The sequence below is a fragment of the Leucopleurus acutus genome (genome assembly GCF_964270905.1).
Source record: "Leucopleurus acutus genome assembly, chromosome: 13".
In the NCBI taxonomy this organism is placed as follows: Eukaryota; Metazoa; Chordata; class Mammalia; order Artiodactyla; family Delphinidae; genus Leucopleurus; species Leucopleurus acutus.
Window position 1 is genome coordinate 8,810,651 of NC_139155.1, and position 10,018 is coordinate 8,820,668.

The window sequence follows — 10,018 nt, forward strand, 5'->3', positions numbered from 1 at the left end:
TTTCTTGCAAGGATGTTCTAGTAGCAATAAAGTGCCTCAATTTTGGTTTGTCTGAAAAGGCTTTTATTTCTCCTTCCCTTTTAAAGGATAATTTCACAGGATAATTTTCTTTATCTTTGGCCTTCTGCATTTTGAAATGATATGCCTAGGTGTAGATTTTTTTTAATTAAAAAAATTTTTTTAATTAAGAGATTTTCATCCTTCTTTGTTTTTTTTAAGCTTCGTGGATCTGTGGCTTGGTGACTGACATTAATTTGGGGAAATTTTCAATTATTATTTCATGTATTTCTTCTTTTCTCTCTTTCTTCTCCTTCTGATATTTCCATTTCTCATGTGTTATACTTTAGTAGTTGTCCCACAGTCCTTGGATGCTCTGTTCTGTTTTTTCAGTCTTTGTTCTCTTTGCTTGTCAGTTTTCAAGGATTCTATTGCTGTATCCTCTAGCTCAGAGACTCTTTCATCAGCTGTGTACAGTCTACTAATAGCCTTTCAAAGGTGCTCTTCATTCTGTTACAGTGGTTTTATCTCTAGCATTTCTTTTTGTTTTTTTCTTGGTATTCCCACCTGCTTACCTTGTCCATCTGTTCTTGCCTGGTGTGTACATTATCCATTAGGGCCCTTAGCATATTAATCTTAGTTGTTTTAAGTTCCCGGTCTCAAAATTCCAACATCTCTGCTATGTCTGGTTCTGATTCTTGCTCTGTCTCTTCTTATTGTGTTTTATGTCTTTTGAAACACCTTGTAATTTTTTGTTGATAACCAGACATGATGTACTGGGTAAAAGGAACTGCTAAAAATAGGCCTTTAGTCCTGTGGTGGCCAGGTGTGGGGGAAGAGAAGTCTTCCATAATGCTATAATTAGGCGGCAGTCTTTTTGGGAGGCTGTGCCTCTGAACGGTGAACTTCACAAGTGTTTTTAATATTTTTTTCTCCTCCTTAGGTGGGAGAGAATGACTAGAGCAGGCAGGAGTTCATTATTTCCCTCCTCCCACATGGAAGTCAAGAGCCAGCTGGAGTTGGGTATTTACCTTCCCCCAGGTGAGTCAGACTCTGTTAACACCCAGAAGGTTGGGCTATGATTAACTAGTTTCCCCTGTGGGCAAGTCTTTTTAAGAAGACTAGAATGTTCTGGGGTATTTCCAGAGGGCTCTGGCTGCATTCCCTCCCCGCTGCAGTTAGCAGGAGAGAACGTTTTCTCAGATATTTACTGTTTGAACCTGGCCTAGACCCTGGAAGTACATATACAGGATTGTGGGGGTCCCTCTCTGACTGAGTCCACCTGGAGTTTGTCATAGAGTTGTCCACATCGAGCATCCAGCAATTCATCAGCTTATATTCTGGTTTTTCTATGATGGTGCCGGTCCCTGTGGAGGTTTCTGCTTGTTAGTCTCTGCTTGGGTAAGTTATTATATTCTGTATTTGCCTGTTGGTCTCTTCAAACTTGGGGGCAGCAGTTTGGCTCGTTTCCCCACCTCTCTGACAGATCCTAGAATAGTTGTTGATTTTTCATTCTCTTTAGCTTTTTACTTGATTTAGGATAGACTGGGGGCTTCTGAGCTGTTTATGCAGAACCAGAAACTGGAAGCCCCCTTTATATACTTTTAAAGTCTTTCATGGTTGATTTGGTTAAATACGTGGCCCATTTGTTTCTCAGTAACCCAGGATCCCATCTTAAACAATTGTTCAAATATCTTTACATCTTTGATATTTTACCTGCCCAAAGATCTAATCCTCTAGAGAATATCCTTTGCAAATAAAGCAAAGTGACCTTGAAGGGTCACTGGAAAATCAAAGAAGATTTGTTCTTTCACCTTGTAAAAAGAAAGGTGTTAGAAAAAACTAAGTTTTTTGACATGGTACAATTAATGACTTGCATGGGAAATGTCACATCAAATGAGATGCTAACATTTTTTAGGTTAAATTGGTATAGGTAAAATATTATTAATATAAATATTTCAGAAATTGTAAGTCGTATGGAAAATCTAAAGAATTGTCAAAGCCCTTGTTAACATAACATGTTTCTATTTGTCAGAATCCTGATGCTTGAAATTAGATAATAGCACTGTGCCAGCAGATATAAGTTCAGTTATTTCTTAAAACGTTAATTTTTGTGACAACTTTTCTTCTTCAGTTTGAATCTAGCATCTTCAAGGCCAAAGGTTTTCAGTTGGGGGTATACATCACTTACCTATGGAGTTTTATTAATATAGAGATATTTAAGACCTACTGCAGACTTACAGAATCTTTTGATTATTTTGACATATTAATGGTATATTCTACCTATGAGCTTGGGGTATTAATGGCATATAATCTCAGGATATTATATATTTTAACTGAAGAATTTTTCCTCTGTGAAAGTTGTACTCACCCATTTTTATAATTATACATAGTAGCCAGTCTTCTTAGGAAATAGGACTTTATAATTATACATAATAGCCAGTCTTCTTAGGAAATAGGACGGTAAACATTTCTTGGATTGACTTTGTTTTGCACACGTCAGAAATAACCAAATTTTCCCTGCTGCATTATTTTCTTAATGAACCCACATCGTTTCACTTTTGAAAATTATCAGCAAAAGATAACCACAGTCATGTTAGTCGAGATAAGAAATACTCTTATTGTTTTAACCAGTTGTAATCAATTATTTTTTACTGTGGCCAAAAGCCCCCATGCATACAAAACTTGGCATATGGTGAAGCCGTAGAGATATCCTTTAGAACCAGTATTGGAACATGGAATTCATGGTTTTCCCGTTCCTCAGTTATTCAGTGTAATCCCCTAGTCATTATTCTGGAGCTTCATCTTCTGACTAACATAAATCTAATTAGATACTTGCTTCTGCCTTACACTCATAAATTGGAGGAAAAGACTTCTTCTATACCAACTTGAGAGAAGACTGAATATGAAGCGGTGATATACTAACTGATTATCAATTAGAACAACAGAGAAAACCTAGTTTTTAGAGCCGGTTTAATTCTCCAGAGTTTCAAGCTTAGCCCAGGAGGAGTGAGTAGATAAGGTTCATTATGTCACTTGAGTGGCCAGCTGCCCATAATTTCCTGACATCTCACCTTTGGTAATTCATCTGTTGGTATCTTGAAGGTTTTCCTCTTTTCAAGCTCCTCTTACAAATGCTTAGGTCTGAAGGAAGCAATGATTTAAAGCAGTTAGAGAAAGATCGCCAACAGCTCTGTGAGACCAAGATAGGGTCCATAAAAGAAAGCAAAGAGGAAAATTTGATAGGTAACTGAGGATAAAAGTTACTTTTCTTACTAAGTTCAAATTTTGCTTGAGTTCTGATCCTTTTGATTGAAAAGGGGATGTTTAATTGAATTACAGAATTACATTATCATGGCTTTTAATTCTGAAAAGAACCTTAAAAATAAGCTAGTCCAACCCCTTCATTTTAAAAATGAGGAAGCAGTTCAAATATAAATTCAAATACATTACAATTCAATTTGTAGAAAAGATTCTTTCTGTGTTTATTACTGCTCAAGCATGACCAAAAATGCTCCTTAGAAAGTAAGTTTGTGATCTAAGTAGTGACCCAAATTGTTTTTTTTATAGAGTAGTAACTGTGAACTAGGGTGAAACTGAAAATCTATCTTATCAGCAAAATGGTATTTCACTTATTAGGATAGCAGTTTTTGGCAGCACAGAGAGACTGGATTTAGTTGGTTCGCAAGACAGAAATAGCTGTCTGATATGCATGCTTTAGGATTTAATTATTCTATCAACTTTCTTAAAAAGGATTAATGCAACACTTTCACTTTGGGAATTAAACTTGAGATGAAAGAGAGAAAGAAAAGAACTTTAGCTCTTGTAATGTAGCAGAATTTTATCCTACTTATTTATTTTGTGTTAAATTCCTGGTTTCCTGCATACTGAGAGAAGAAAAGCAGCATTATCAGAACTTCAAAGGGCCGTCAAAGGATATACCATCAACTGTGGGCAGAATGATGAGAAATGCATAGAGCTTCGAACTCGGTTGCAGTCCCCTGAGTGACATAACATTGTACAAAATAACCTTGGAGCCCACAACTAGCAACTGGAAATTGCTAACTCATTAGAAAATGTTATACCTGCAACTGAGCACTTCATGATACCATTTACCAATCAGCAAGGCATATACTCAAAGCAGTAGACAAAGTCACACAGCATATACACAGATCCAGCAAAGCTGCAGAACCTTTAAAAGTGCTGTAGCTAGAGAATACGATGATAAAAATTAACCTGATATATAGATGATATCAACCACTAAGACCCCTTCATAAACACAGCAACCTCGCAGAGTTTAACAGGGTTAAGCTAACAAACATGTAAATGATAAAGAGCGGTCCACTGGATCTATTTTGTGGTAACTTCCCTTGTCTGCTGTGTCTATTCATCCACAGGCACTTCCACCTATGCTGCCAGTGATATACCCAACATGGTGCAGCCCTGATTCAAAGGCAGTAACCAATGACTTCTGGCCTCTATACAAAGGATAGCTTAGGCCAGTGGGAATTAGAATTTGGGAAACTGAGAAATAGACTATTTGGTAGTGGTAAATTGAACTCATAACCATGTGCAAACTTAGGTAATAAGGAAGTGGTTGGTATGAAAAAAGAATGGAGTCAACATGTAGAAAGAAGCTGCACCATCATGAAAACGATGGGTTTTTCAGCCTTCAAGAGTGTAGAGTTCTTGCCAGATTTTCCATTCATATTTTAGATAGGTGAAGTGTGGCAATACAGGACTCTGCTCTCGAATTTCCTTCTCTCTGACTCACTTCTTCCCTTGAATCCTTGCCCAGACTCCCCTTTTCTCCCTATGCTAAGGTAATTGAATCAATCTCTATACTCTAAAACTGAAAAGAGCTGTATAGTTCAAATACAAATGGAAATAACATCATAAAAGCAGGGAGACAAATCACCTAAGCTCATGATTTCATCAAATGTAACTGGTACCTTTCGATTTTACTAGATGGTTTCCTCCTCCAATACTTGCATTCTATTGTTAACTTTTTCAGAACCTTTTCAAATTTTCTATTTTGCTTCATAATCATGGGATTTCAAACCAGTATTGGCATCAAGTATCCTCTAGTAGTTGATAAAGTTGTCTTAAGATATATCATGTAAGAAATAGAGGGAAGTAAGTGGATTTCCAAATTAAAAAAAAAAAAAAAACTAACCTATTCTCAATATTTTGCCAAATCTGCTATAACACAGGTAGTAAATCAAGATAGATATTGTGGAGTGGGAAAAAAGATCTCTATTGTATCACCTTCCTAGATCCATACCTAGAAATCTCATAGTTTCAGATTACCTAGAAATATGATGGGGCCTTTTGCTTGCAGACAGAATTACTGTTTATTAAAAAGTACTGAATTTGGGGCTTCCCTGGTGGTACAGTGGTTGAGAGTCCGCCTGCTGATGCAGGGGACATGGGTTCATGCCCCGGTCCGGAAAGATCCCACGTGCCGCGGAGCGGCTGGGCCCGTGAGCCATGGCCGCTGAGCCTGCGCGTCCGGAGCCTGTGCTCTGCAACGGGAGAGGCCACAGCAGTGAGAGGCCCGCGTACTGCAAAAAAAAAAAAAAAAAAAAGTACTGAATCTGAATTTTTTCTCTGTTTTCTGTTCTCTGTGGCCTCCATCAAGGGTGATCAGGAAGCAGGGTTAAGGTCTTGTTGGGTCAATCATCTTGGACTCCTTTTTTTCCCTCCACACACGAGCTTAATTATTTTCATCATCATCTAGATCTCCATCCCATGCAGCCTGTTGGTGTTGGGTTTGGGTCATGACGAAGTGAAGGACTTACTAGGACTATAGACTAAATTGTGTGCTTTAATGCAACTAGACAAGAAGTCTGGATGGTGAGCATCATAGCTCAGGGTAACCTAAAAGAAAGGGGTTTGGGTCGCCCCATTTTCTTCATTATAAACCTTGTACTGGAGGGTTGAAGAGGTACTGAATTAAAATCAGATTCAGACCTTCCTGGGTTCCCCAAATACCTTCTAGCAGTAGGTTCACCATAACTGTTAACACATGCCCATTCTATTCGTTCATTTAAAAGCTGTTTCCTGGGTATAGTAGTCACAAGTGACATTCCTTAGATTCCATAGGTGGTTTATAGAGTGAAGATTGTTTAAATTAAGCATTTTCCTTGAAAGTTTTGTAGGAAATCTCCACATCGAAGCCTAACATATGATTTCTCACTAAATTGAGCAGTCAGTTTTCTCTCCAGTATGAAGCCATCACTGTTCTTTTCAGTTGAGCACCTAATGAATTAATTACCTTGTATCCAGGAGATACGCTGTAGCAAAACTACATACCTTTGAATCCATGGATTCATATTCAAATCTTGAAATGCTCATGCTATGAATAGTCTGAGGAAGCTGAACATGGTTGAAGTAAACACTGATTCATATGCCCTCTTATGTTCCTATGAGGGTAGGTGCTCATGGACTAGAACGTGGGCAAAATCTTCACCATTTAAATTCCCCTCTCTTTTCTCTTGCAATTTTACTACATTTACTTAAGTTGAACACACATATGTTATTTCACTGTCTAAACAACATAGATGGCACTGTTTTAACAATCTGAGAGGAAAAATAAGGAAATATAAGATGTAGTCTTTATTCTTTGGAAAGAAAATGTGTACAAAATGAAATAAGAATCCAAGATTGCAAAGGGACTTATCATAACTAATTTATGCAAAGATAAGGGATATAGAAAATATAATCAACACATCTTCAGAAATGGATGTTGTGGGGTAGTGAGGGAAATTCTGGAACATCTATTGATTCTTTGGTTTGAAGTGGCTACAAAAAAGATGGAGGCCGTCTTGGTCGTTTATGACCCTACCTTGGCACTACTTATTAAATTTTATTCTCTGCTAATACTAGACCAATATGCTTGGCTACAGTTGAAATTATGATCAATTTTCTTTGGAAAATTGGACTAGCTGTTTTCATCGTGCCTACTTCCTTCTAGCCTGTGAAAGTCATACCCAATCTTGGGAATTCTTTTTGAGAACCACAGGGTTCCTCTGTTTCTACTCCCTACTTCATCTACCTACTTTGTTATGAGTTGGCTACTTACCAGCTAGAAACAGTCATGATCTTGAGTGAAGATGGCATGGATTGAAAAGAGGGTCTGGAGACAGGTTATTTGGGTTTGAATCCAACCACTAACACATATTAGTTATGTAACTTTATTGCCAAATTATTAGACCCTCTATTCTTTAGTTACTTTAGCTATAAATTCAGCAGAATAGTATCTACCTATCTACCCTATGGGGTTAATACGAGATTTAATGAGGTAATATTTGTAAAGCACTGTTAAATATATTGGTACTCAATTTTAAATGTTGGCTCTGATTTATGTTATTCTCTAAGTAACTAGAATATTACTGTGCATTCTCATTAATGAACACTCTTGAAATGATAAAAATCTTCTAATGGTAGATGATACATAGGGAGGTACTTTACATACTGAAATAATTTAGTTTCTTGGTTGAAATGCCATTTATTTGTTTCATTAAGCATTCCTTGCCAAGGGGCATGCTTATCTATTAATTTTCCCCCTTCCTGTTGTTATAAATAAGGCACTCAGTTACTTTCCGCAACTGACACAATCCTCCTCATTTCTGAAGAACATATATCAGGCATCCTCACCTCCAAAAAGCATTCCCTGATACCTTTCAGGCATGGCAAAGTATTCTGTTCTCCTCGCATACTTTCCTGGATGAATTTTATCATGACACTTTCAACATTATACTGAAACAATCTGTTTGGCAAGTTGTAAGCAGACTGAGAGATCTGTCTCTCCAGGGAAGGGTGGTTTCATTTTCTCTTTTGTAACCTCAACACCTTTTGTAGTGACATAAGGGACTCTTCATTGCCGAACTGAACTTGACCTATCTTATGATCACAAAAATGGCAGAGTCTTAAGAGAACTTGCAAGATTTAGGTCTGCAATACAAAGGCATATTTGTCACCATAGATAATTCTTTCTAAAGAAATCAATGAAGAGGTCTTGCAAAAGAATGGAGCACAAAGTAACTTTGTTTTTATTTCTTAGTATAACATTACATTCCACCTAAAATGAGGGATGGTAGAAAGCTTCTCTAAAATTGCTTATGGAACATTCAGCCCTCTTTTATAAATTATTCTGCAAAGAACTTAGGTGTTTTCAGGAATGCTGGTTTCTGTACTTAAAGGAAATTATACGCCTTTTCTTCAATGTTAATTTTGATGTAAAATAACTCCCTCTCACAACCACATCATAAAATGTTCAGTCTTCTTGTCCAAGTAATTATTTATGCTAATTGTAGTCATTAGAATTGAAATTGATGAGAAAAATATACTAAAAAGGTAACATCTGAACATTTTAATAGTTTGTGTTAAACGTTAGATAAAGTTAATAAGAACATTGAAAGATGTGTTTAACAATGTAATTAGATGACAGGAATACTTTAATTATCTTGAAGAAAGTACAGATCTCACAATAGCTTGGAACACATATCAAAAGGCAGAAAAAAAGGAACAATTTAGTGAAGGCACACTTTAAATACACTTTAAGTAATCAATTAAAAGACCATCACCAAGCTTCAAGTGACCACAAAGCTTTGGGTTAAATATAAAAGCAAGGGTGAGATTTACTGTGTGAATATTTTCAAAGAAGCAGAATAACTCAGAGGCAAAAACTCATGCGTGCTCACTCAAAAATGCATTTGTCTAGGTTATCAATTGCTAATCTGACTTAAAGTCTTATGTTGAATTTAATGAGTTCTCAAAGATCTGACTTTTCTAGATCAATTACTTTTGCCCCACCACGTCATAAGAATTCTCTAAAATCTGTACAATTGTTAGTTTTTATAATCATGACTGATAGGTAACTGTATGTTTTAAAAGCATATGGTTACAATTACATTTAATTTAAAAAAATTTTGTCTGGCTTTTGTTTATTAAGATTGGCATATCTTATGCTCAGTTTTCAGAAAAGCTTTCAATAATTAGAATGTCCCAGTGTTCATTAAGTGAAAACAACTAAAGAAGAGCTACAAATTAAGAAATTTTTTACATTTTTGTTACTTCCTATTATACATCCTATTCTGAAGTCAGACTAAATTGCCCTCCACAGAATTTTGGGGGTCTAGCTACAGAGTCACCGGGGAATTAGATTTATTAGATTCAAAATTTGCTTAGTCTTTTTTTTATTTTTTATAATTGAAGCATAGTTGATTTACAATGTTGTGTTACTTTAAGGTATACAGCAAAGTTATTCAGTTATATATATATAGTTTTTCAGATTCTTTTCCATCATATGTTAGAGATAGTTAATATAGTTCCCTGCGCTATACAGTAGGTCCTTGTTGTTTATCTATTTTATATATAGTAGTATGTATCTGTTAATCCCAAACTCCTAATTTATCCCTTCCCCCTTTCCCTTTTGATAACCATAAGTTTGTTTTCTATGGCTATGGGTCTGTCTCTGTTTTGTAAATAAGTTCATTTGTGTCATATTTTAGATTCCACATATAAGTGATATCATATGATATTTATCTTTCTCTGTCTGACTTATTTCACTTAGTATGATAATCTCTAAGTCCATCCATGTTGCTGCAGATGGCATCATTTCATTTCTTTTTATGGCTGCTTAATGTTATTTATTACTTGTTAAATTTTCTCAAGGTAGTTACATCAGATCACGTAGAATAACTCATACACCCTAAATGCTGTTTGATTTTCTGAGTCATTCCTGGGGCGCTGTCAACCAGACGTCCAAGGTGGTCTAGGCAGATACTAGAGCACATGTTCCAGAGATGTGTTCAATTCTGGGAATTTTGTGTCTATAGCTAACGGGGGTTCTATTCTGTCCAAAGTTCCAGAGGTATTTTGAACACCGAACCGTCAGTACAGCCATCTCCTGGGTTTTACTGCTGGGAGCAGAGCAGCCTTGGGTCACACATAGTCTGCAAGTGAGAAGGACTTCATTAAGCTCAATGATGGCACTGGGTTTTGAACCCCAGTGGAT